This window comes from Triturus cristatus, chromosome 11, assembly GCF_964204655.1.
Source record: "Triturus cristatus chromosome 11, aTriCri1.1, whole genome shotgun sequence".
Lineage (NCBI taxonomy): Eukaryota > Metazoa > Chordata > Amphibia > Caudata > Salamandridae > Triturus > Triturus cristatus.
In genome coordinates, this window is record NC_140594.1 from 697,867,628 (window position 1) to 697,895,345 (window position 27,718).

Genomic DNA, 27,718 nt, shown 5'->3' on the forward strand with positions numbered 1-27,718 from the left:
CACCAAGAGCAGTCCCAGGACCACCCACACAACTGGGACCTGAAGTGTGATGGATTCATGATACTATAGTCCGGGTAGGCCTTGAAGTCGTGGTCTGACTCCAGGTACCAAAGCCAGACCAGGTGGGGGTCTGTCACAGACATCTGCCGGTAACAGGCCCTACAAGGATTTAAACAATTACATTTTATCGAAGACGTAGACCAAAACATGGTTGGAAAAACAAACAATGGTGTAAAGAGTCAACAAAACATCAACAAAAGTCAGTCAAAAGTGACTGACAGGAGCTCAAGCCGGATCTCCGCTGATGGCGCAGAAAAGAAGCAACCAAGGTCAGGGCACTAGGATGGTGCCTTTATAGGCACTGCGCATTTTATCTCTGGTGTGGACGACTCCAACGATGCCAATCAGAGGTGAACAGTGCCACCCACTGGTGTGTAAGGGGACTGCTAAGAAAAATGTCCAGATCTAGTCAGACAGCTGGGGATAAGACTAAGGTATGGAATCTGCAGCTAGAAGTCTTTATCAGATCAGTAATATCAGAGTTCACAAATAAAGTTTCACGAAGTAGTTTCCTTCGGATGGTAGCACAAGAAAGAGGGGCCACTAGCAGGAGGATAACTTCATATTTAACAAAGACAGCATAAATATGCTTTTGAAGAGAGGGGATTATTGCATAATTCGCTACAAGCGAGCCCAATTGGCTGAAGCAGAATTGTTCTGGCATAGATTAGCAGAAAGGTTATAGTTTGCACTTTCACAGGAGAATTTATGGACTGAAACCGATATTCCACAAAAAGAGTCTGAATCATAATGCATTCAAAGTGTTTCAGGTAATACTCCAGTAATATAACTACACAAATGTACGAGTTTAATATATGGTTATTTGAAACCATAACAGGTAGATTTTTTAAACTTCAGCACAATTATACTACTAAAATGTATCTAAATAAACAACAAAAATCCTTCTTCGTCCCAGGACCACACCGGTCCTGCATTATGAAAATTTAAAAAACATAATTAATCAAGTGGCCTGACTTTAGATTGCACATTTTCTGATTGGTTTGTTGTTTTTAGTGGTACATATCAACCTCCATGAATAATAAAACAGAACACCGTCTGGACACAGTCTCCCATCTGTTAGGAAGTGACAGCCCTAAGGCAAATTGAAATGTTAAAATAATTACACAGTCCCCCACCCTCTTTACTCTCAATGAGGAAAGCGGAGACCATTTCAGATCCAAACCTTAAACTCAAAAACAATGACACTAATAAATATTAAGAGCCATCTAGAGGATCTGCTCAGGTCCTTCTAGTATTAATGCTACCACCGACCCTGCCTTACAGAAATAAAACCATAGTTTTCTGTTATTGTACAATTTAAGTGCACTGTAGCGACCTCAAGTCATTTAAGAAATCTTCTCACTACTTGTGGGTGGTCTCCCTCAACACACCAAATGATTACCTGGAGGCAGGTGGCTTTTACACTCAAATAAAAGAGCAGAGCTGGCATAAAGAATGAGGGAAAGATGTACTAAACTTTTTACAGGTCGCAAATCTTCTGATTTAGGAGATCAGAGGGTTTGTGACCACTAAAAAGTTATTTTCTATGTACTAAATACATTTTAGGAGTCAGTAAAGTTTTACTGACTCCTTGAATGGGGTTAAAAATGAATACCGAAACGGAATTTAGATGAAGCCTGGATAAAGTACACAAACTGCTATTCGGTACCCGTATCAATGGTTTGTTACTGGAATGCCTGTTACAGATTACCAAGTTTGGGTGTGTGATGGTGTGGTAAATAATTTAATTACCGGGACTGAATTTGATACGGAATCTAAGTAACTTAGCTCAGTAAAATAAGAGGCAGAATCCGTGGTATAAGAGGTTTCTGAATGGGCTTTATTCCAAATGGACGACTCGAGTCGTGGACTCCATGTTCCGTCACCACGGGGGTTCAGGAAGTGAAGTACAATACTTTATTGACAAGAAATTGCTTTTATAGAACATACATTACAATGAAACCAATGTGGGAGGCGTAACAATTGATAAGGAAGATAATAATTCACATGCGTAATGAAAAGAGGCGTAATGGGGAGTAACAAGAAACATTATTGGTTGTGATGTCATATATAGGTGGATCTATAAGATAATACTTGGCAGAGATGCGCGCGCAGCAGCATGACGTGTAATTGACGTGCAACTAGGGGGTGAAGGGGACTTGACATTTAGCTCTACATGTGGAGACAAGAAGTCTGGGGGGTCAAGTCAACCTAATCCCAAATCATATCTAACATCCTATGTTTAAAGAACTATGTTATCCACAAAGGAAGGACTCTCGGACAAAATCTATTCTATACTGACTGTGTGTGCGTGCACAAGCGTCTAAGTGTCTATATGAGATGCAAGGGGCAGAAACCTTCCATGGTAACAGGGCCATGAATTAATTGCATGAAGACAGAGAGGCTAGGCCCTTTGCTCAGTAGCTGAAGGAAATGTTTACCTAAACTACTAGACAGGAATGCATCGGCTGAGGAGCGAAGCAGATAACTCGAAGGTGAAATACAGTTTTTGGCAGGCAGGCAAACCGGCCGAGGCAGGCACCGTTAGCCGCACAGGGAGTAGGACAAAGTTCATGGATACAGATGTGAGCTCAAGCTGAAGCTGTCAGAGGCAGAGAGCAGGGAAAGGCTTGATGGCAGAATCAGGGCCTACTCGCCTGTACTGCAAAATGGAGTAACTGGGCCATATAAAGTCGGTGGCCTTTCATACTTAGGAATCGAATATCCAGCCCATTCATGGCGGATCTGACAGAGGACATGTTGACGGTGGACGCACACGTGTTTGCGTCTTCAAAACTGGAACTGGAGGGAACATACATGTACTTGTAACATGCATATAGAACCGTTGGGGTCCAAGATAGGGGACATAACTGATCATAAAAATCCATATTTCCACATTCCCTCCTTGTCCCCTACTTGCCCATCAAGAGACATCAATCTTCATTAATCCATCGATTTGTTCATGGAGCATCATTTGTTCTTCTTTCTTCTTCCGGGATCTTGAATGAAAACCTTGATGTGGAATACACGATGTGGCACACAGGCCACAAATCGCTGGTCCACATTGCAGGCATAAGCAGCAACTGAATAGTATAAGAAGGCCAATACCTAGGAAGGATAGAACTCTCCATCCCCAGGCTGATATCACGCTCCAAAACCACCCGGACCAAGTCCAAGTGCCTGGATTCTGGTGTATCTGGCTCACAATCTTATGAAGGCGAGTTATAGCTTTATATACAGATGGCGAATTTTCTGGTATGAATACGCAGCAGCTTGATCCGATGACCCTACAAGCTCCGCCCCTATCGGCCAGAATGACGTCAAGGACAAGACGATTTTGAAGAACAACAATCCTCATCGCAGATTGCTCCTCTGTCAAGTTGCCTAGGGCGGCAATAGTTTCATTCACTACAGCTTCAAGAGTCCTAGTTAATCTACGTATTAGCTTACTATTTGTAATGGTACCTATATAGGGAAAGATGCCTTTATTAAAATCTACATACTTTTCCCATGCCGTCTCAGTGTAATCGACAATTGGGAGATCTCTCCGCTCTCTATTGTGTACTAAATGAATATTTCTGTGATAATCAGGAGGAGCTAGGAAAACAGGTGGCAAAAGGAATGCAATGTAACAGGTACCATCCCAATCTAGAGGCAGACGCATATATGCAGTCTGACCACATATGAAGTAGGAGTGGCGAGAAGCTCTAAATGAAGATTTGCCTTGATCACTGAATTCTACTATAGTAGTGCATTTACTATGGCCCATATGTATGGAACCAATTTTTCTTACACACAATTCACCCTTAGCTGGGAATACTGACATGGTGGGCAAAACTAGTTCAACTTCGGATTCGACATTCAGAATCATGAGATTAGGTGTAAAATTACCTAATCCATATACTTCATTTTCTAGATCAGTTCCTGTTCTTTTGGGGCGACCCTCCTTGTCAGGGTAGCAGACTTTGAGTAAAACTAGGTTCAGATTTCCCCATACCCAATGGTCTTGATAAACTGCTGTGTCTGAGTCTATGGAATTGATTAAACTAAACCATGCTCCACAGGAGCCATTATGTGTAAACGGATGTGGAAAGAAAGGCAAAACTCCCTTATAATTCTGATAGGGAGGGAGTCGGCCACACACCCAACAATTAGTAGCATTACTAGTCTGATGGGAATGATGTAACATACTAATAAAAGTGTTATTGCGCAGCGCAAGTCTATAGGATAATTCATGCGGGGGTAGGTCACTAAAAGAATGTTCATCAGTTATATTGAAAACATGTTTAGAAATAGGATAATATATATGCAACAATATGCTTGCAGTGATTATTATAAAACTCAAGAAAAACAAAATTAATAACGTCACTATACAGTGGCTACGCAGTGATTTACAGTACGCATGTCGTTTCAACATTTTTCGCGTTTTTCCTCGATTCAGGTCTAAGGGATACATGTCGGAGACAAATTCAACCGCTTCACCTTGGAGAGGACTTAAACAATCAAATCGTCCGACGGTTTAGACCTAAGTTTCAGTTTGTAAAGTTCCTGACTACTGGCCTCAGCCAAAGGTAGCTTCGAGTCAATGGGTGAAGACACACGAGGTGTACTATTTACATCCGAAGGAAGTCCATGAAATTTCTTGATATGACTTGAATGCACCCATCCTTTTCTGCCTTCGATCTTCACGGCTGTCCTTGTAGTAAGCAGGACAAGTTGAGGTGTCTTCCACCTCGGCTCCAGCTGAGTCTTTCGGTCAAAATTCCTCACTAGAACGAGATCCCCCGGAACTACGTCATGGGGTTTCACCTCAGTGTTGTCAGGAAAGGCTGCAGCTACCTGTGAACGACAAGATTGTAGTGCAGACATCAAGGAAGCCAGGTAATCTGTCAGCATATTACAGTCAACATCAGTTATTTTACGGGGTATAGGCGTCCCCCACATATTCGGTGGTCTTCCAAAGATCACTTCATAAGGGGATAGCCCTGTTCGAGAGTGTGCTACCATTCTCATGTAAAACAGTGCAACTGGTAAGGCTACTACCCAATCAACACCTTTCTCCCTACATATTTTGGACAATCTAATTTTCAAAGTTTGATTATGTCGTTCCACGAGACCTGCTGCCTCGGGATGTCGGACACAATGAAACTTCAACTGATATCCTAGCAAGAGTGAAACATGTTTCATCAATTCGGATGAGAACGGCTGGCCGTTATCTGAATAGACAACACGTGGTAAACCGTACCGTGGGAAGAATTCTCGAACTAGCTGCTTGGCAGTAGTCGGGGCAGTGTAATCTGATACTGGGTATGCTTCAGTCCATCGGGAAAGAGCACAGACAACTACGAGAACGTATTTGAATCCTCGACATCGTTCCATCTGGATATAATCCATCTGGAGGACTTCAAAAGGGTGATCAGGAGGCTGAAATCCACCCTGCTCTACGGGGATGCTTTTACCTGGGTTAAACTGACAACATATCATACAGGTACGGACTTTTTGCTTAGCTGCTGCTCGTAAATGTTTGTTGAACCAAATGTGTTGAATGCTGTCTAGCATAGCTTTCTCTCCTAGATGCGCTGGACTGTGTATTGTAGTTATGATAGCTTGGACCATAGAGTCAGGAAGAAACCATACAGATTTCTCCTTCGTCATCCATCCCTGGTCTGTTTGGATCCCTCCTAGTTCAGTCCATTTCTTTATTTCGTCTGTTGTAGCATGTGTCTGTATGTCAATTATGTCAAGTGCGGGATCCTTAATCGTCATACAATGTGTTGGTGTCGGAACTATTGTCTTTGTCATGTCGGATGTGCGAGTCTGAGCAGTCTGTTTAGCTGTTCTGTCAGCTAGATCATTGCCTTGAGAAATGATATCAGTGACTTTCGTATGTGCTTTGCATTTCATAATCGATATAGCAGTGGGCAGATGGATTGCGTCTAACAGAGCATGAATGAGGGGTCCGTGCTGAATGTGGGTGCCATGAGAAGTTAAATAACCTCTCTCTCGCCACAGCACACCGAAGTCATGTACAACTCCGAATGCATAACGTGAATCAGTGTATATGTTAACTTTCTTATTTGTGGCTTGGATACAGGCTTGTGTCAGAGCAATAAGCTCTGCTGCTTGGGCTGACAAGGTATTTATACAGTTTGTTTCAATGACTTCCGTATCTGTTGTGACTGCATACGCGGCCACTAAATCTCCTGTACTTGTTCTCATACATGATCCATCTACATACAACGTCAGGTCTGGATCTAACAATGGAACGTCTGTCAAGTCTTGTCTGGGTTTCGTCGTTATTGTAATAACTTCAACACAATCATGAGCTAGTGGGTCTGTTCCGATTACAGGTAGAAGTGTAGCAGGATTCAATGTATTACAACGTCTGATTTCTATATGTGGCTGAAACAATGTTAGCTCGTACCCTGTAAGTCTTGCTATGGTCAAGTGTTGTGTTTGCGTTCGGTTCACAAGAACCTCTACTGCATGCGGTACTTGTACTGTCAACGGATGTCCTAACACTATGGCATCGCTTTGTCTGATTGCTAAAGCTGTTGCTGCCACTGATTTCAGGCACGCAGGCAAAGCCTGAGCTACGGGATCTAATGTACTAGAGAAATAAGCACATGGCTTGCGTGATCCTGCTTGTTCCTGAGTGAGCACTGACAAGGCAGTACCTTCACGTTCTGTAACAAAGAGTGTAAAATGTTTATAGTAACATGGTGTCGCTAAAACAGGTGCTTGACATAGAGCTTTCTTTAAGCTTTCAAAAGCTAGTGTGTGTTCCTGAGTCCAAGGGAGGACAGTCGATGTGGCTGCCTCCTGCGTTGTCAACTGAATGAGTGGTTTTGCTAGAAATGCATATTGAGGGATCCACTGCCTACAGTATGAAGTGAGGCCTATAAAAGCCCGCACCTCCTTTTGTGTCTTGGGTATTGGCATGTTAGCAATTAACTGAATGCGGTCGGGTGTAATCTGCCTTCCCTCCTTGGACAGCGAGTGACCAAGATAAACAACTCGCTGGACACAGAATTGCAGTTTAGAAGGGGACACCTTGTGCCCCTTTTCGGCTAGAAATTGTAAAACCGTCAGTGATGCTTTTTCACATTCAGGCTCCCTTCGGGCGGTGATCAGCAGATCATCGACGTATTGAAGCAGTGCAGTGCAAACTGGCATGTGGATACTGTCAAGTTCTCGTTTCAGTGCTTGGCTATAGATGCTGGGGCTTTCTGTAAATCCTTGAGGTGCGCGTGTGAATTTAAAACTTCGTCCATTTAAACTAAATCCGAACAAGTATTGGCTTTCCGGATCTATTGGGACGCTGAAAAAGGCATTCTTGAGATCAATTACTGTAAAGAATGTAGCTTGTGAATCAATGGCTGTCAGTAATGATGAGATATCGGGGACCACTGGAAATTGTGGCACAATGCATTTGTTTAATTCGCGCAGATCAATAACCAATCGATATACTGGCGGGGCCATTGGATCAGTTCGTTTAAGAATGGGAATTATCGGGGAATTACATACATTGGAGTCGGTTTCCACAACCACTCCTTGGGCAATAAGCTCGTCAATGATTTTCAGTAAAGCCACTACAGCATCTGGAGGTAACTTGTATTGTCGCATTCGTGGTAGTACCACTCCTGCCTTTAATGTGACTCGATATGGTGTAATGTTCATGCAACCAACATCAGTAGGGCCTTGTGCCCATAAATGTGCGGGTAAAGTCTGCAATCGGTGATCCATGTCTCTGGACACATAGTGACCTTTGAAATCACGTAAAAACAATCTTACTCCTTCCGGAGAACAACATATAATAGCCCCTAGAGCTTTCAATGTCTTTATACCTAACAAGTTTTCTGGACATGATTTGGTAAGCAATAAATCTGTAGTTCGGGTCAAGGGACCAATCGTAAGTGGAAGGGGCTGTGATACTTCATTAACAATAGGTTTTCCTGAAAAACCAAGGGAAACATTTTGAGAGCCTGAGAGGGGTGCCCCAGGAACTTCACTACGTTTTATTGTCGTTCGACTTGCCCCTGTATCAAGTAAAAATTTTCTGTCTTGACCTAATAATTCACTGTGCACATAAGGTCCTTCTTGATCTACAGGGATCTCAATAAGGGGTAAGTCAACTTCCCTCTCTAGGCTTGTTCATGCGTAACGTTGATACTCAGGGTATTCATACTGTGCGGTCTGATACATTTGTCGTGTTGTTGTCTGTGTGGCAGCAACAGGCAGCGCTGGTGCAGCTGGCACAAACTGTATGGACTGTTGTGAGGCCGGCATGGACTGCTGCGGAGCTGGCATGGACTGTGCATGCTGCGGAGCTCCTTGTTCATTCTGATCCTGTCTGAGTGGTCGTGGTCTTTCCTTTGCAATACCTACAGCGATATTACGCTTCAGGACTGGACAATCGTGTACATAATGACCTAGTTGTTTACAGTAATTGCATGTTCCTTTTACAGGAACTGCTGAATCTCCGGAATGTGTCACACCCTTTTTGTGACCATCCGCTGGAACTGTCTGGGAAACTAGCATTTTCATTTTAGTGTCCTTCATACGTCTTTGTTCGTGTTCTTGTTCATCTCTAATTCTATTGTGATGATACTGTAACATTTGTAACATTTGTGACGGAGTGTTACCTTGCCATGTACTCTCGAATTTCAATACTCTATTCTTCACTTGAGGCAAGGAATTTTCCACTAATTTTGTCACAAACAAATGTGGATATGACTCACTATTTGCTTTTATACCACTATTTATACCAAAAAAATTTTCAAATCGGGCATAGAAATCACTAGTGTCTTCATCTTGTTTTTGTTTACAGGCTGAGATTGCACCCCAATCTTCCTTTTTCGTAGTTAATAAACGTGGCAGTACCTGTACTAGTAAACCTGGTAGTGCTTTAACTTTATCCCCGAGCCCTGAACCTGCAGTTCGGCCCCTTTCTTCGGCTTCTAATGCTGTCCAGTCTATCTTTTGGTCCCCCACTTCCCACTCCTTTTCCTTAAGTTTTTCATAAATGCCAGCAGGCATTAGCACCTTTAATATCGTCATAATGTCAGGATAGGTATACTCTCCCATCAGTAACATGTCTTTAATTTCTCGGTGAAAACCCGCTGGGTCCTTGTCATGACTGGGTACCACCTTTTTCATTTCTAACAATTCCATTTTAGATATGGGAGTATATACAAATACACGATGAAACTGATTGTCCTCGCCTTTTATTGGGTGCACTTCTCGTAAAGGATTCTGTCTGTCCATGTAATACGGCGTTCTTTCCTTGTTGGGCAGTGAGAAAGGATCTGGGCTTACAAAAAGAATGTACTGCTTTCTGGATACTAGTATTTCTTTAATTAACTTATTACCTGAACCTCTCCATCTATTCGTGAGTAGTTCAGTCAATATATCAGGTAAGGGACCAGGATCGGAATGTTGGTTCTTATATAATATAAGAAGTTGCTGAATCATATAAATTCCAGCTAAACGCTGTTCATCTGGGCTGAGGTTCAAAAACGTGTGTGCTACTGTGTCATCACCATATTTTCCGGGACTGTCAATCCAGTGAACGGCTGACCTAGCCAATTCTTGTTCATCCATAGAATCGAGGAGGTGATAACCCCTTCGTTCTCGGAGTACCTTGTCAACGGCTTGGAACGAATGTTCGGGAGACCTCATATTTATTATAGGGGTCGGATACGTTCTGTTATTATCTGGACATATCGAATGTATCGGATCAGTAAAACATCTAGTATTATTACAGGACCTTCCCCTACCTACATAGGCTATAGTGTCCGACTGTGTTGCGGGAATTTCTGATTCTCCCCCCTCATTTCGCTCAAACTCGTCTACCTCCAATCTCTCTTCATGTATTCGTTCTATTTCTTTCCTTATTTTTCGGCACATTGCTACTATACATCCTTGCTTATCGTGTCTCCCATCTGATATATTCTGACTCCATCTTGTAAGGGTTTGCATTACTTCCGGGTTTACCCCCGGTCGGTCTTGATTTCTGATCACACAATTTACGAGAAAACGTAACAATTCCCCCTGTATTTCCACTTTCTGATATTCCATAGCTCTGTTAATGCATTCAGGATCTCTCCCTGTTTGGACAAAATGATATATGTTATCCAGATGCATAGTCATTCCTGGTAGCTTCCCTAAAAACCCTGCAGCTCTTCTGATACGTAATGATGCCAGGACCATTTCGTCCTCTTTGCCGGGCACCGGGTCATATCTACAATCTACTAAAAGGTCCTTAAGCATGCGGGTATTTATAAGTTTGGGCGTACGAGAATGTGCTTGTTCTTGAAAAGTAAGTTTACTTATTCGGGGTGGTGTAGAATAAACGCTAGTAGCACCTCCGGTAGCCCCATCTGGGGTACTGGGCGCGAAAGGATTCGTTGAACGTGCTACAGCAACTACAGGTGTGGACACAACTGTAGAATCGGCTGCGGGAACAGATGCGGAAACAGATGTGCTTGCCGAAGCTTGTGTCGGAGTTTGTTGTTGCACAGATACAGACACCTGATCTTGACGTTGAACCCCCCCAGCAGACGGTCTATGTGGTGCGGGGTTAGCATACTCGGGAGCTGCGTCATCTAAATATGAGGAAAGAAAAACATCTTCTGCGGTTCTGGGATGCCCTTTAGGATGTACTTTTATTGGAAACAATGGGGGTGGCAAGTCTTTGGGTATCTCCGTAGTAGCCTTAGGTAATCCTTCGGCCAGAAGGGGATACATACCTTTCATAAGGGCATTCCTTTGTCTATCGGCTTGTTCTGTTTTTACTCGTGTACCCTCTTCAATCAACAGATTTTCTCGAACTTTATTTGCACTTTCTTTACTTCTCTCTTCCTGTCTTAGTGCCTTTTCGGTACGTCTATGCGATTCTTTACGCCATAACTCAACAGCGTCTTTCTGTGACTGTCTAGCTTTCCTCTTCCACAACTCTTCTTCTACTTTCATAATGCACTCTGCATCCCAGGTCCCAGCTGCGGGCCACCTCTGACTTTCTGGTAATTCTTTGGTGTAGTCCACCCATAAATCAAGGAATAATATGGCATCTAAGCCATGTTTGTGATACATGAAGTGCCCTGGAGTGTCCCTAGGAGGAATAGGAACTGCTTCTTCAAGTACCCCTTTTCTAGTTGTGATTTGTCTTAATTTCGAAAAGAGCGGCATATTGACAACTGATCTGATACTTAATCTTGAACACACTTAATACAAAAAGCACAATAATGAACAATCATTCATACCACAATATGCAGGACGTTTTTTAACACATTAAACATTAAACATTAAACATTTAACTTTTAAAATGACCAACAATGATGATCGTCTGCAAAACTAATCACCAAGCATAATTCTCGACAATAACTAGATACTTCGGAATACTTGATATACTGCTAAACAGTACATATACACTGCTGAAACAGTGCAGACCGGATTTGTGTACCCAAATCCGTCTTGACCGGCACAACCTATGTGCACGTCAGAACGCCTCCCCAGCAATGGTACTCACCGGGTAGCTCGGAACGGAAGGCCTCGGGACGGAGCTGAACTGGACTCGACTCGACAACTACGGAAAACTGCGGACATCGGACCCTCTGGACGTCGGGACTTCGAGATCTGGTGGGCCTCTGTATACCTCAGATCTTGCTCTCTCAGCTAGGCTCTGGTCGGGATACTTCGCACTTCTCACCGCCTCGTCTGGGTTGATCGCAGCCTCAGTCGCCCCCGCTTGACCGGAGGGAGATACAGGAAATCCTGCTGGTACGCGTTATTGTCCGTCCAGCTGTGGCAGGAGACCGGGCCTGCAACGCACCACCGGCGCGTGAGATGAGAAAGTGTCCCTGTTTGGGCGCCAATCATGTGGTAAATAATTTAATTACCGGGACTGAATTTGATACGGAATCTAAGTAACTTAGCTCAGTAAAATAAGAGGCAGAATCCGTGGTATAAGAGGTTTCTGAATGGGCTTTATTCCAAATGGACGACTCGAGTCGTGGACTCCATGTTCCGTCACCACGGGGGTTCAGGAAGTGAAGTACAATACTTTATTGACAAGAAATTGCTTTTATAGAACATACATTACAATGAAACCAATGTGGGAGGCGTAACAATTGATAAGGAAGATAATAATTCACATGCGTAATGAAAAGAGGCGTAATGGGGAGTAACAAGAAACATTATTGGTTGTGATGTCATATATAGGTGGATCTATAAGATAATACTTGGCAGAGATGCGCGCGCAGCAGCATGACGTGTAATTGACGTGCAACTAGGGGGTGAAGGGGACTTGACATTTAGCTCTACATGTGGAGACAAGAAGTCTGGGGGGTCAAGTCAACCTAATCCCAAATCATATCTAACATCCTATGTTTAAAGAACTATGTTATCCACAAAGGAAGGACTCTCGGACAAAATCTATTCTATACTGACTGTGTGTGCGTGCACAAGCGTCTAAGTGTCTATATGAGATGCAAGGGGCAGAAACCTTCCATGGTAACAGGGCCATGAATTAATTGCATGAAGACAGAGAGGCTAGGCCCTTTGCTCAGTAGCTGAAGGAAATGTTTACCTAAACTACTAGACAGGAATGCATCGGCTGAGGAGCGAAGCAGATAACTCGAAGGTGAAATACAGTTTTTGGCAGGCAGGCAAACCGGCCGAGGCAGGCACCGTTAGCCGCACAGGGAGTAGGACAAAGTTCATGGATACAGATGCGAGCTCAAGCTGAAGCTGTCAGAGGCAGAGAGCAGGGAAAGGCTTGATGGCAGAATCAGGGCCTACTCGCCTGTACTGCAAAATGGAGTAACTGGGCCATATAAAGTCGGTGGCCTTTCATACTTAGGAATCGAATATCCAGCCCATTCATGGCGGATCTGACAGAGGACATGTTGACGGTGGACGCACACGTGTTTGCGTCTTCAAAACTGGAACTGGAGGGAACATACATGTACTTGTAACATGCATATAGAACCGTTGGGGTCCAAGATAGGGGACATAACTGATCATAAAAATCCATATTTCCACAATGGGACGAGCGGCGAAGACCGTCAGGAGTGCCCCGGGGGCACTGAGCCGACGCGACTGGTGCTGACTCTAGTGACAGCCAGGGGGCGGAGTCCAAGGAAGCACATAAACCTGGAAGAAGGAGCAGCCAGCGTGGGACGCCAAGAAAGCGAGGAGCCACACGGAGACCCGCGAGACGAAGAGGAGGAAGCCGAGAAGACGCCGGAGGAAGAGACGAAGGAGACCGGTCTGAAGGAGGCTCGAGGCGACGACGAGAGGACCCAGACGAAAACCGGGACGTACCCCGAGGAAGGTGCCACGGACGAGACGGCCGGGACCCTGTCATCGGGTCCCGGATTCAGGCAAGAGATGGGAAAGAAAGGGCGCTCGCTGATAGGGTTGTGGCAAGCACGGTCCGGCTTCTCTGGTCTTTAAAGGGAGCAGGGAGAACGCCTGAACAGCAGGGGGAATAGGGTAAGGAGCAGGAGGTTTTCTTTTGCATCTCTTTCTTTTTGTTTCAAAGGCGGGCACAACCGAGGCCAGGGACCACCCTCGTTCACCTCCAACGGGACTCCACCTGAAGAAAGGGCCCGGGGACGGGAGAGAGAGAGGGGTTGAACCCGAAAGGCAGCATAGGTTCCATTGGGAGACCGGGGAAATAAATGATAGTGCAAAGCCTACGCGCGTAAGACTAACAAGGGAAAGAATAAATCCTGACCGTCTCCTCTTTTCTTTACAGAGGGGGATGCCTGGCGGAACAGCCCACGGAGGCAGGAAAGCGGCAGAGACCGACATCTGTGCACGGAACCTACGGAGCTCAAGGGATAGGGACTACGGTGAAGAGCCTACCTCAACACGGACGAATTCCACGGTCCTTCATTTGTATCCGCCAATAAAAAAAACATATACACCCAGCTCCTTTGCCTCGTCCAGTCTGTGGGGGCATGACAGGGTGGTAACTTTTCCAAAGGGGAAGGGGTCTTCCTGGATCCCTTCCCTTTTGGAAAGTGGGATGCCTGCTTAAGAGGGGGAGTAGGAAGTGGTCCTGGGGGGGCACAGTCAACTTACAATGAAGCTTTTTCCGAAAATTTGTATAAGAAAACCAGTGATGAGTTACAGACTCCTTGGTTTGGGTGGTAACTCTTTCACAAATGAGAAGGGGTCCCCTGGGGACCCCTTCCCATTTGCAAATTGGGGTGGCAGCTTAAGAGGAGGAGTGGGCAGTGGTGCAAGGGACCACAGCCAACTCTCAATTAAAATCTTCCAAACTATGGGGTCTATTAGGATGGCGGTCGTAAAAGCACTCTGACCGCCATGGTAGCAGGAAAACACCGCCTGATAGGACCGCAGCATAACCGATGGTCCAATTAGTATGCTTCGCAGTTGAAATCCGACCGCGGCGGTCGGATCCCGGCTTTTAACATTGCAGCAGTTTCTGCTGCCAGCAGCACCACCGCGATGTCCAAAAATGCATGTCCAGCATATCCCTGCACTGCGTGGCAGGCACTGCACAGTGTCTGCGACCTGGTACAGGAACATGTAACCCAGTGCACCCACTCACCCCCAAACACATTGGGGGCCCACAATGGGCCCCCAGAGACATTCTCCGAATACCTTTCCATGGCGGTTCCACCGTCGCGGAAAGGCTGGCTACCGCCGGCATCATAATCATGCCGGTGGAGCCTGGCCCTGCACCGGCCCCATTTTAGCGGTCCAGCTTCGCACGCCAGGCAAGTGTGCGAACTGCTACCGATGGAAAAGTGGCGGGCGGAAAATCTCACTGCTGAGGTCGTCACCACCATGCTAATGGGATCCAGGGTTCTCTGGGTTGTGATCGCGGGCAGATGACCGCCGCCTGCCTAGCGGTTGCCACTGCTGGCCTGACGATGGACTTCCGCCCGCCATCCTAATAGACCCCTATGTTTTTTTTTAATGCATCCCTTTTGCCTTTAAGAAAATCAGGCTGCTTAAACAACAACAAAACTTTTCCGTATTTCAATGCAAAAACAGGCATGTTGGTCTGCTGTCCCTGCAGGCCATCATTTCTGTCTTTGCAGTCAATTGGAGTGAGTTTCCGGTCTGTATCTCCCACCAATTTGGAATTTTGTGAATTGACCTTTTAGACTATAAGTCAATTTGCAAATATGATAGCGGTCGCAAAAAGTAGAGAAGCAATTTGCAACCACCTTTAACTACCAGCATCTTCGTACATCTGACCCTGAGCACTGTAGTTACTAAGTCTATATACATGACTGGTTTCATGAAGAATTTGCATAAATCTTTGTTGCACAAGCTTCTGCTCGTATGCTGCTGGGAATGATTGTACACGTTTATCTCCGCCTAGGCATCATGAGTTCTCTTGCTGGAGGAGACTTTATCTTCATTGTAGATTACTCTGAGGGTTTTATTTACATTAGATTTGAACACAATAAATGATAGCGTTATATTCCAAAGGTCACCGACTCAAGTTACCAAAAGCTTCTTGCAGATATTTTCTCCAGGGGCTCTCACTTCGACTGTTACCTCTGGATATTACTATTTTAGAGACATCTAGGGCCATATGTAGGAAGCCAAATACCGGTCGGTAACGGCCGATTTTCGGTAAATATCCCGTTACCGACCGGTATTTAGGCCTTTGCTATGTAGGGGGCATATTTCAGGAAAAATTACCGATTCGGTAAATACCGAATCCTGAAATGAGATGTAGGAAACACTCTAATGAGTGTTGTGTAGGAATTAGAATTCAGTATTTACCACCAAATATAGGTTGGTGATAAATACCGAATACATTGCAAAAAGCAATATTTCGCTGAAATAAGAGTGCCATGTGGCAGACATACATGCCCTTAGGGCATGTATGTCTGCCACATGTGCACACATGCAGGAATCAGGGGTGCAACAGGGTGTCAATGTGACACCCTGCCACCCTTGAATGTGCTCCCCCCATTACCGAATCGGTATTTACCGATTCGGTAATGAGGCATACCTTCCCATTGATTCCTATGGGCCTCCAGGTCCATAGGAATCAATGGGAAGGTATGCCTCATTACCGAATCGGTAAATACCGATTCGGTAATTACCGAATTTCTCCGATTCGGTAACATTTACCGAATTATTACCTACATACAATTTACCGATTCTTAAATACCGAATCGGTAAAGTTCGGTATTTAAGAATCGGTAAATTGTATGCCACCTACATATGGCCCCTAGTGAGCACTTTAATTCATAAAACAATGATACAAATGCATCTTCCATAGCATGTGCTTGTTTGCTTAGCCAACATTACATCCTTATTTGGCTGTGAAAAGTGGACGGATGGAGCGAGAAAAGGAATCTAGAACTATTACACTGAGCAATTTCAATTCAAAACTTTATTTCACATTTGTTTAAAATGCATAAGAGTACACAGATAATATAATTCATAGAGGTAAAGTTACAGTACAGATCTAAAAAATAATTTAAAAAAATGGAGACGAATGAATAAAACATTTAAAATGTCTCATGTGCTAGATCAACATAACATAAAACGAAAGATGACAGTACAATAGAGGTAAAAACACAGTTAAGACCAAAATTCAGTGTGACCTGTAAACAGTTAATATTATTTATAAAGTGCTGTGTGAGGCAGTTCAAATCTAGCCAGCGTCGGAGACTTGTCACAATAATCGTTTGTGCTCAGGATCGACCCAGAAATATTGGTTCATTAAAATATGGGCGACATTCCATTAAAAGCCTTATGGGTTTTTACCGCAGCTAGTAAAAAGGAAGCCATGATAAAGCAAATGTACTGGGTTTCTAAATTTTGTGCCACAATTAGGGCAAGTGTTGGGGAGCGAAGGCACAAGTTCTTCAGCAAAGGAATAATAAATTGTTTTCTCCCTTTTGCATAAAAAGAACAAAAAACAGCATGTGCAAAGTCGATTGAGTTGACTTATTATTACATGGAGGAAGCTGAGTGAGAAAGAATACGTTTTTTGGGTACCCCAACATAATCGGTATGTAGTTTAATTGAAATCTCATTAATATGATCTGGTGCTGGGTGTTCTCTACAAAAGAGAGGTGTGAAAGAGCACCATGATGTAGCTGAGGTAAACCCTGATAAGACAATACAGAAATGTCCCCACCCTGCATCTGTCCCACCTGTCTGATACAGATTTCACAATGAATATTTCTTTTAGCCTTGATTTGGGGAAGCGTTCGCAGAGGCTCGGGGTTTCATTAAGATGTGTTAGCCCCAGTGAAGCAAAGGTTTTTCTAACGTAGGATAACCATGGAATTTTATGGGCATGGTCTAGTTTCATAATATTTTTTAAAATCATTTGATTCAAATCAACTGTATTCCTTTTCCACAATGAAAGTCACAGAGATAGTGGGGCCAATTTGATGACATCACTAATGTAAGGCAAGTCGGCTTCCTCATGAGCGATAAAGTTGTTACAAGCTGGGGGACTGACAATAGTCGCTTAACAAATTTGTCTTCCACCACTTGCAATGCCTCTATATCCGCTGTGCCCCAAATTGCATCCCCGTTAGCGGCAATAGAGCTCGCAAAAAGTAGAAAAAGAATTTGCAACCACCTTTTACTACCAGTATCTTCAAACATCTGACCCTGAGCTCTGCAGTTACAAAGTCTATATGCATGACTGGTTTAATGAAACATTTGCATAAATCTTTGTTGCACAAGCTTCTGCTCGTATGCTCCTGGGAATGATTGTACAAATTTATCTCCGCCTACGCATCATGAGTTCTCTTGCTGGAGGAGACTTTATCTTCATTGTAGATTACTCTGAGGGTTTTATTTACATTAGATTTGAACACAATAAATGATAGCGTTATATTCCGAAGGTCACCGACTCTCAAGTTACTAAACGCTTCTTGCAGATATTTTCTCCAGGGGCTCTCACTTCGACAGTTACCTCCGGATATTACAGTTTTAGAGACACATCTTGTGGGCACTTTAATTCATAAAACATTGTTACAAATGCATCTTCCACAGCCTGTGCTTGTTTGCTTAGCCCACATTCCATCCTTGTTTGGCTGTGGAAAGTGGACGGCTGGAGCGAGAAAAGGGATCTAGAAGTGTTACACTGAGCAAGATAAAGAAATGTTGCCAGTTTCCCTAGTGAGGCCTCTGATCCATAAGCTGGGAATGGTAAATGCCTAGTGTTTACAACCATTTGTATGGGTTTTTGGGCAGAGTTTCTCATTTTCTTAGCTAAGGTACAAACAAAACCTGAGAGAATAGTCCTTGGAGTTCACTGACAACAAATGATATCAAACCCATTCTCTCATATCACACACTATGTCGAAGTATTTGTGACTTGCTGTCAACTTATATTTACCTATGTATCAGGAAATTAGCATTTTGAATTTTCTCCCAGAAATTACTACTTTTGTCATAATTTATCGCCATATGATTGTTTTTACAAAATTTTTCTAGCATGGTAATTAAGGCCACTGGACAATATTGTACACTCACTGTAGCGATGCAATAAGCTGGATAGCAATTTTGGGAGGGTGAGAACCACAGTATTATGCATTTCTTTATGCATTTCTTTCGGATCTACTATATATAAATCAAGTAAAGGGGGCGAAAGCATGCTCTTGGGTTTGATGCATTTTCACAGAAACGGCATTGTTTGCGCTCACGCATACATTCACCCACATTTTTATGTAAAGCATCAGAACTGCGAGGAGTAAACAAGGCTCAATACCCCCTGAACTCAATTTGTACCATATTTGGTTTCTGTTTACTTGATGAAATGCAGAGTTAAAATCTACAAAACCGGCATTAATAAATGAACTTTTGCATAGGGTTGCTCGTCCAGAGTTGTGGGGGCGTGTTGTGGACTCCTGTGCCTCACCTGGTGTCCCGTGTGCTCCGGTCCACTCCGCATCAGTCCTCCGCCGCCGCCATTCAACCGCGGCCGCCGAGTGGGGACTGCATCTCCCAGCTGCCTGTGCGCCCGGACCTCAATGACAGCCTTTCCCGCGCCAGGAGGCGTATAAGAACCAGGCTCTCCCCCGGCAGAGCGGGTTGCTCGTCCAGAGTTGTGGGGGCGTGTTGTGGACTCCTGTGCCTCACCTGGTGTCCCGTGTGCTCCGGTCCACTCCGCATCAGTCCTCCGCCGCCGCCATTCAACCGCGGCCGCCGAGTGGGGACTGCATCTCCCAGCTGCCTGTGCGCCCGGACCTCAATGACAGCCTTTCCCGCGCCAGGAGGCGTATAAGAACCAGGCTCTCCCCCGGCAGAGCGGGTTGCTCGTCCAGAGTTGTGGGGGCGTGTTGTGGACTCCTGTGCCTCACCTGGTGTCCCGTGTGCTCCGGTCCACTCCGCATCAGTCCTCCGCCGCCGCCATTCAACCGCGGCCGCCGAGTGGGGACTGCATCTCCCAGCTGCCTGTGCGCCCGGACCTCAATGACAGCCTTTCCCGCGCCAGGAGGCGTATAAGAACCAGGCTCTCCCCCGGCAGAGCGGGTTGCTCGTCCAGAGTTGTGGGGGCGTGTTGTGGACTCCTGTGCCTCACCTGGTGTCCCGTGTGCTCCGGTCCACTCCGCATCAGTCCTCCGCCGCCGCCATTCAACCGCGGCCGCCGAGTGGGGACTGCATCTCCCAGCTGCCTGTGCGCCCGGACCTCAATGACAGCCTTTCCCGCGCCAGGAGGCGTATAAGAACCAGGCTCTCCCCCCGCGACGCGGGACGCGCGCGGGCGTCGCCGGGCTAAGCCCGGGCAAAGGGCGGGCCGTCTGTGGCCGTCCGGGGCCGGACAGGGCTGAGCTGGGCCACCCCCCTTAACCTGCACGAACATTACACGGTGATCTGGGGCTGTCATACACAGTCTACTGTAAGGCTTTGTTTGTGTTGATTTGGTGTGTTGTGTGAAATGTGGTCATAGGATCCTTGTGCTATTTGTTTGATCACCACAAGACATGGCTAAGAACTTTAACAAGGCGCAGATAGTGGGAGGGTCTGGAACTTTAGACGCCTTTTTGAAAAAAGCCGAACATGCTGTCTCTAAAGAAATTGAGATCGTGGAAAAAAGGTTGTCACTAGAGCCCCTTTCTCAACCCTTGTTGGCTGCTCCCTCTGTGACTTCTCATTCTATTTCCCCTGGGCCTGCACCTGAGTTCTATCATCCCAGCGTTCAATCATCGCTGAACGTGTCCAGTCCTTCTCCTTCTCTTTCCCCCCCAGTTTTACGTACTAGGCAGCCAAAAACCTCCTCTGTGGCCCATGTTAAAGCTTCTAAAGGTAAGAGGAAAGCCATTCACGCTCCTAATGGACCTCGTCATCATGCTAAACAATCCAGAAATAATGATCCTATTAAGGGGGCGACTCACCCGGCAGAGAGTTCAGCGGTCGAGGCCACACCTCATTCAGGTAGCGGTGATATGGAGCCTGTCGCCCAGGGGGGGGCTGTTATGTTTAGAGACATGTTAGCTGATGTAATTAAGCAGCTGGATGAACGATTGAGTAGGTGTATATCCCCAGTCTTGGATAGACTCAGTGAGATTGATAATAGACTTACTCTTATTGAGCGCCACATTGCTGTTCAAAGCGCCCCTGTGCCAAGGTCTAATCCCTCCGATTTACTACCCCTCGGCGAAGTTACTTCTAGAGTAGCGGATATGATTGACATCATGGCAACTACTGTTGCAAGTCCAGCAATCCCCTTACCACCTGCCCCGAGTATTAACGGTACTAGTTCAGGTCTGAGGGATATTATTGAAAGTCGAAGAGTTCAGGGTCATTTGGCATATGAGGTACGCTCATTAAACTTGCCCCCAGAAGCCTGCCCTTATACCGTTATCTTGGCTAACGTTCCAAAGACTAGTGATGGTAAAGAAGAGCACTGGTCTACTCTGAAAAACAAAACCCTTCATTTTTTGGCAGGAAAGACAGTCCTGGGGAGTCACCTCTATGATTGTTTTAAAATGGTGAGAAGGGTCCCGTGGGTGGGGAAATCTAATAAGTCTCTGAGGGGTGATTGCGTTGTGGTGAACTTCAGTACCCCTGATATAGTTGATCACATTTTTAGACAAGCAGGGTCTATTAGAATACATCAGGACCACATTAACATTCTTCCGCTGGGCTTCTTTTACCCACCATCTCTTGCAGGTCAGGGCAGACAGAGAGAGCGTCCCCTTCAGTACGCCCCTGCTAGCAACCCTTTGTTGTTATCAAATAGATTTGAAGCCCTTAGCACTCTAGATACCAACGATTGACTTAGTGATAATGGAGCTTATTTAAATAATGATGTTTTTAGTTTAGACGTTTCAAATTCTTCTGAGCCTATATCCGCTAGGTTTCCCGTTATGGCGAATAATGCCCCTTCTACTGCACTAGTTAACAACTTGTCATTACAATCTGAGGAAGCAGTGGAGAAAGGAAATGCCCCCATTTTTAACGGGGAAACTATGGGCGGGGATTTACCTTTGAATGGTGTAGTGGTTGCTCCATTACCTTGTTTATCTAACCTGGTTAACACTCCAACTAAGGATCAAGGGCATGCAACGGGCCTTCCAGCTGCAGATTTAATTTCTGCATTATCTTGGAATATAGCCGGTCTTCGGTCTAAACGAGGTAATCAAAATTGGTTGGCTTTTCTTTCCTCCCATCATATCATTGCTTTACAAGAAACATGGGAGGCCAAAGATCCTTTCTTTATGGATGGCTACCAATCTTTTATTAAATACGCTATACCCTCGGAGATGGGCAGACCACGAGGGGGCCTCTTGCTATTATTCAGCCTAAAGCTTCGTTATAATATTGAGTTATTACCAACCAACTCTCCTCACATCTTAGCAGTGAAAATGGAATGTGTTAACCTGCCATCATTTTTGGTGGTGAATTTTTACAATTCATTTACTAGGACGGAAGAACTGGAACATCTCAAAGCACTACTCAGTTTCATGGATGAGTTTGATGCATTGAATGAAAAACCTTATATTCTTTTACTTTTTGGCGATTTTAACATACACTTATGTTATCTTAACTGTTGTTTAAATAATTATTTAGACTTTTGCCCTAATGAAGTGACCCATTTTGAGCACTCTAAAGGCGGGATCTTTTTAGAGAATATAGTATCGTCTCATTATCTCTACATGCCGGTTCAAGACTTGTCGGACCCGGTTCATACATTTACTGGCCATGGCCACGGTAGCACAATTGATTATATTTTTGTACCACGTAACATGTTGAATCTACTGGGCACGTTTCATGTTACACAAAATGGCCTAAGTGACCATAATCCACTAATTCTGGAAATTAAAGTTAAGGCTTTGAGGAAAGATGTTACTCAGCCTTTGATCTCTAACTTAAATCTTGAGCCTACAAGTCAGGGTAGACGACTTAGATGGGATGTCATTACCCCGGCTGATTTCCTCGTTAATTTATATGAAAGTAAAACAGAGGATTTCAGCATGTGTCTTTCTTCAGGGGCGGAACCGAAAGTGATTCTGGATGCGTTCGACAGAATCACCAAACACGTTGAGGGGAGTCTCACCTCCCATGGGAAACCAAAACTTAGGAAGTTTAAAAACTGGTTTGACCATGCCTGTTCTAGTGCTCACTCTGCTCTCTTACTGGCACTTAAAGAACCTGGGTGCACCCCCAGTAAGATAACGGAGGCAAGAAAATGTTATAAAAAAGCAATAAAGGATAGGAAATGCGAGCTAAAGTCCAAGGCATGGGATGATTTGACGGATGCAAGCATACAGAGAAATAGTAGCCAGTTTTGGAAGGTGATAAATAGTCCCCTCTTTAATGAGACGGAAAATACCATCAAAGAATGTCTTATCCCGCCAGACAAATGGGTGGCTCACTTCAGTGGTCTCTATTCGGAGATACAAGAAGCTAATCCCACAAATTATGTGGATTACACTTTAGCTTCAAGAATCCTTTTTAAGGAGGAGGAAGTCCGGGAGGCCATTGAGGCCACGGCGTCTGGTAAAGCCCCTGGTCCGGACGGTGTCCCAGCGGACCTTTATAGGGCAGACCCACAGCTTTGGGCGAAACTTTTAACCTGTGTTTTTAATGCAGCTTCTGAGGTCGGTGCCCCTAGATCATAGGCAAAAGCCGTTATTGTCCCACTTTTTAAAAAAGGTTCAAGAGATGACCCGGCTTGCTACCGGCCTATCTCTCTCCTCGATTCTGCCATGAAAGTCATGGGTAAAGTAGTTCTTGCTCGTTTAACTATGTGGTTAGAGGAGCAATCCATTATTTCCGATTTACAATATGGGTTTAGACAGGGAAGGGGCACAGTGGGCCAATGCCTCAATTTACACCTTATTATAGGAAAATATACAGTCGCTAAGCAGGGGGACCTCCACCTAGCTTTTATGGACTTGTCCACCGCTTTCGACCTTGTAAATCGGCAAAAATTATGGGCATTATTAGCCGGTTTGGGGCTTGACCCGGTTTTGATCTCTTTCCTGGCGGTAATCCATGACGACACAACTGCAGTCGTCCGTTATAGGGATGATGGAAGCCAGACTGATGCTTGGCAGGTAAAGCGGGGAGTAAGACAGGGGTGTATTCTTGCTCCCCTACTTTTCTCGCTTTACATTAATAATTTGGGACCGGTTCTGAATACGATTTGTAAGGACACCCCGAAAACCGGTTCAAAAATGATTCCTGATCTACTATACGCAGACGACACAGTTTTGTTGGCTAGAACCGCGAGAGGATTGCAAGCTCTTTTAAACGGATTTTATGATTTTATGGTCTCTTTAGACTTATTAGTTAATTTTAAAAAATCACATTCTATGTCGATTGGCTCAGGGAAAGCAAAAAGGGTGAAATTTTTCTGCAATGGCCAGGAATTAACGAAAGTCCAGTCGTTCCCATATCTAGGGGTAACATTTGACGACAGATCATCCTGGGTTACACAACGTGCTCAAAAAAAGAATATCTTAGCTAGTGCCACAGGCGGTTTGTTGGGCTTCGCAAAGCGCTTAGGCTGTAAACCACTCCCTGCTTTATTAAAAATATACAGTGCGAAGTGTTTGCCCATGGCACTCTATGGTAGCGAGGTCTGGGGTTACAAGGCTTCTCCCAATATCCAAGTAGTTGAAAATAATTTCTTTCGGAAACTGCTGTCTCTACCCCCCTCTGCCCCCATTTTTAATATTCATGAGGACTTAGGGATGGGTTATATCAGTGACCAGATAGCAGTGGCCCCGCTACTAGGCTGGTTGAGGGTTTGGGCACAACAGCCACCAAACCTAAACCAACAAATTATTCAGGACTGTCTGTCCTTGGAAAAAGCCCTGTCTATCCCTTGGTTAAGCTACATTAAAAATAATTTGACTTCAATAGGGTGTTCGGAACTGTTTTCTAGTCCTTGTGTGATTAGTAAAGAGCAAATTAAAGCCATTAAGACCCAATTTTTGTTAAGAGTAATGTTGTCAAGAGAAAGTGATGAGCTGGGGAAACCGACAGTGAGGAGGTTTGTGATGTTGAGTTTAGGGAACGAGATTCAGCCCTACCTAACCTACATTAACAAACCTTTCCATATGTTTTTGCTAATAAGATTTAAGCATGGTATGCTTCCCTGGCTCTTGGCATACCCGAAAGGATTTTTTAAAGAGGGAACTCTGGGGCCCTGTCCCTGTGATAATATTTCTGAACAAAATTTATTGCACACGATATTTTTCTGTAAATTTTACTCTGTGCAGCGGAAACAATATATCTTGCCGATTTTAAAAAATTGCCAATTTAAGCAAGTTAGGCCCGCTTTGGCTTATTTACAAATGTTGGAATCTCCATTGATTTGTTTTGGGGTTGCCAGCTTTATAGTTGGTGCCCTGAGAGTCAGAAATAGGGCCCAGTTGACATAGTTACCTGATAATGATTAACGTACCTATTACGTTGTCATAGTTGAAATGTTTTTTAAGGTCATTATGAAATTTTATTATGTTTTTAGCTTTATGAATGAATTAACTCTAAGTGTTATTTTATTGAACATTGCGCCAACCTGTTTTGTATTTATTATTTGTGTTAATAATTTTTCTGTAATGCATTGTCCTCTATTTTGTTTTCTGTTATGTGCTTTGATGGTTTTAAATTTTAACCGAATAAAGCTAACTTTGACTTTGACTTTGCATAGTTTTTTTCCTACATTTAAGAAGGCAAAATATTACCCATTGTTTCCTTCTATGGTTTCAACCCAGTTTGGTTGAATACTGTAACTTTGGTTCCACATTCCTATAGTTCTTTTACCAGATGTTTTCCAAAGAACTTGGCCTCCACGTCCAATAATGCCATTACCTTATAACGACTGGAATCAGTTTTAGGACTTTTCTTGAATTTGAGCGACAATGTCAAGCCTAGCCCTAAGTCGAGTACCTTAGTTGTGGGCAGAGAGAAGTGGGCAACAAATTTCACCCTGTTATTAAATATCATAATTAAACAAAGCTGCAGGTAGGCTGTTTAGATCTGGAGCGCTGTTTGACCTACTACTCCTAATAATACCCCTTACCACCTAGTTTTGGTAGGGTACAGTGCCTTTGTTTTCCTCATTTAATTTCTTTTTTTTTAAACTCTTTTTATTAACATTGCTCAGATCATCAAACAATACAGGACATTTAGCACAATGTATGCAGTGAATTACCTGTCTGTAGGACAATGACGGACCTTCAATGGCAAAAGTGAGACAAATGACAGTAGATATTAAAGTCTCAATTCTCCCCCCGTCAGCCTGTACTTCCGCCATGGCCCCCAAATCTTTCGCCATTTTATGGTGCAGAAGACTCTGCTTTTATAGATAGTTTCTCGACCCTTTGGCACCAGTCTATGTCCCGTACCCATTGGTCCCATTGGGGCGGAGTCCGCGAGCCCCAGTCCCTTGCAATATTCCTCTTTGTCACCTCTCCTCATTTCATATTTGATCACAGCTGTCGAAGGCGGTTGGGTTTCCCACATAGAGAGAAATTTAAATATTGTGTCCACACATCTGCAGCAACATAGTGCCCACTTATGCATTTCACTTTATCTTTCCTGTTTATGAAGGCCCAACATTTTTAAGATGTTTGCTGAAGCAGATTTTAAAAGCTCTTCCCAACCGTTTTCTTTTCTTAGCACTCCATTTTGCCTTGCTGTCCTGTGATTTCTCAACATTGTCGCTTGAATAATGTTGCACAGGGTTCTAGTCAATATTTTAATTTCCCTTTTTAAGGTTTTCATATCAGACAACTGATTTGATATTTTCATAGTAAGCTACAGTTTTCCCTGTGTATTTGTGGCAGTGGTGTAGAATATATTGATGGTCAACAGATTCCCAAATTTTAACACCTCCACTATTCTCGGTTGGCCCTCCGAAATGGCTTTTTAAGAAGCACATCGAGCAATGGTGTTCCCTTTCCAGTTTATTTTTACAATTTCCACATATCAAAGTGGTATTTCAATTGATGCTAAGTGTCTGACACTGCTTGTGGGTGCTAAACCCTTGGGACAGATTGTCACTTTCTTTTTAGAATAGTAAAATCGTTGATAAAAGCGAAAAAACAGAGATTAAAAGAATCATCTAATACAGACATTCTGTTATGTGAAATGTGGGTAAAGCCCATGGGATGATGTGAGTGATGGAGCAGGTAAAACAAGATTTTGTATACCTCCTCTAATTTGCATGAAATTAATTACGTGCTAATTAGAGGTTAATTACGTAATCATTCTAAAATTAATTAACATAACATGTTTGGAGTGGAAGTGGCACTAATCAATATTTGCACCTTGATAAACAGAAATATACGTGTGACTAAATTGCTAATTGCATGGCAAAATTAAATAATTAGTGCGAGTAACCGAGACCCCCGTCCTCTGGTGCTATTTTTTTTTTTTTTTTAAATTCACCGAAAGACCCGGATTGTTATCAGTATTTTGTGGATGCTTAACTAGGGGGGGAAGGGTGTGGCGCTAAGCTGGAACACCAAGGAGAGCAGCGGAGAGCTCGCGGCCGCCACCATAGTGCTCACGGGCCAGAACACTTCACGGAAGACACCACCGCGCGACTGCGGTGCCGGCGTGTACCAGAATCTATAATGATGAATGGCTCAAATGCACCCAACACAACATCCAACAACAAATCTAAAGATAACCAGGTAGTGAACGGGCATGATGAAAATTAATCCAACCCTTTTGAAGAGTACATGTGGATGGAAAATGAAGAGGACTTCAATCGACAGGTGGAGGAAGAGCTGCAAGAACAGGATTTCCTTGATCGTTGTTTCCAAGAAATGCTTGATGAAGAAGACCAGGATTGGTTCATTCCGTCCCGTGACTTGCCTCAAGGTTTAGGGCAGCTACAGCAACAGTTAAATGGGCTCACGGTCATTGAGCAAAGGCAATCTGAATCCTGATGCCAAGGAGTTTATTCCAGGAGTGAAGTACTGAAATTTACAGAACTTAAAAAAAAAAAAAAAAAAAGACTGTGTCCCTAAGTATTTGGGACAACGCTGCACAAAAGCCAGGCGGGAATGAAAAGATAACTCGACACTGTGACTCGAGTACCTGGGAGGGAGGGGGGCGGGACTGAAGGACAAGGGATCGTATTGTATAAGCTTGGATTTTTTTTCATTACTACATATATTGTTTTGGCAGTATGCTTATCGGACTTGGGATATTCTATTTTTTT

General features: G+C 44.1%; 1 protein-coding gene and 1 pseudogene across 3 annotated transcripts in view; one reads left to right on the plus strand and one right to left on the minus strand.

Moving 5' to 3' along the window:
* Positions 1–27,718, minus strand: part of LOC146785337 (kyphoscoliosis peptidase-like) — a 372,020-nt gene that overhangs the window by 221,378 nt on the left and 122,924 nt on the right. The gene's annotated exons all lie outside the window — the stretch shown is intronic.
* On the plus strand, positions 26,933–27,631 carry LOC146785338 (polyadenylate-binding protein-interacting protein 2B pseudogene; annotated as a pseudogene).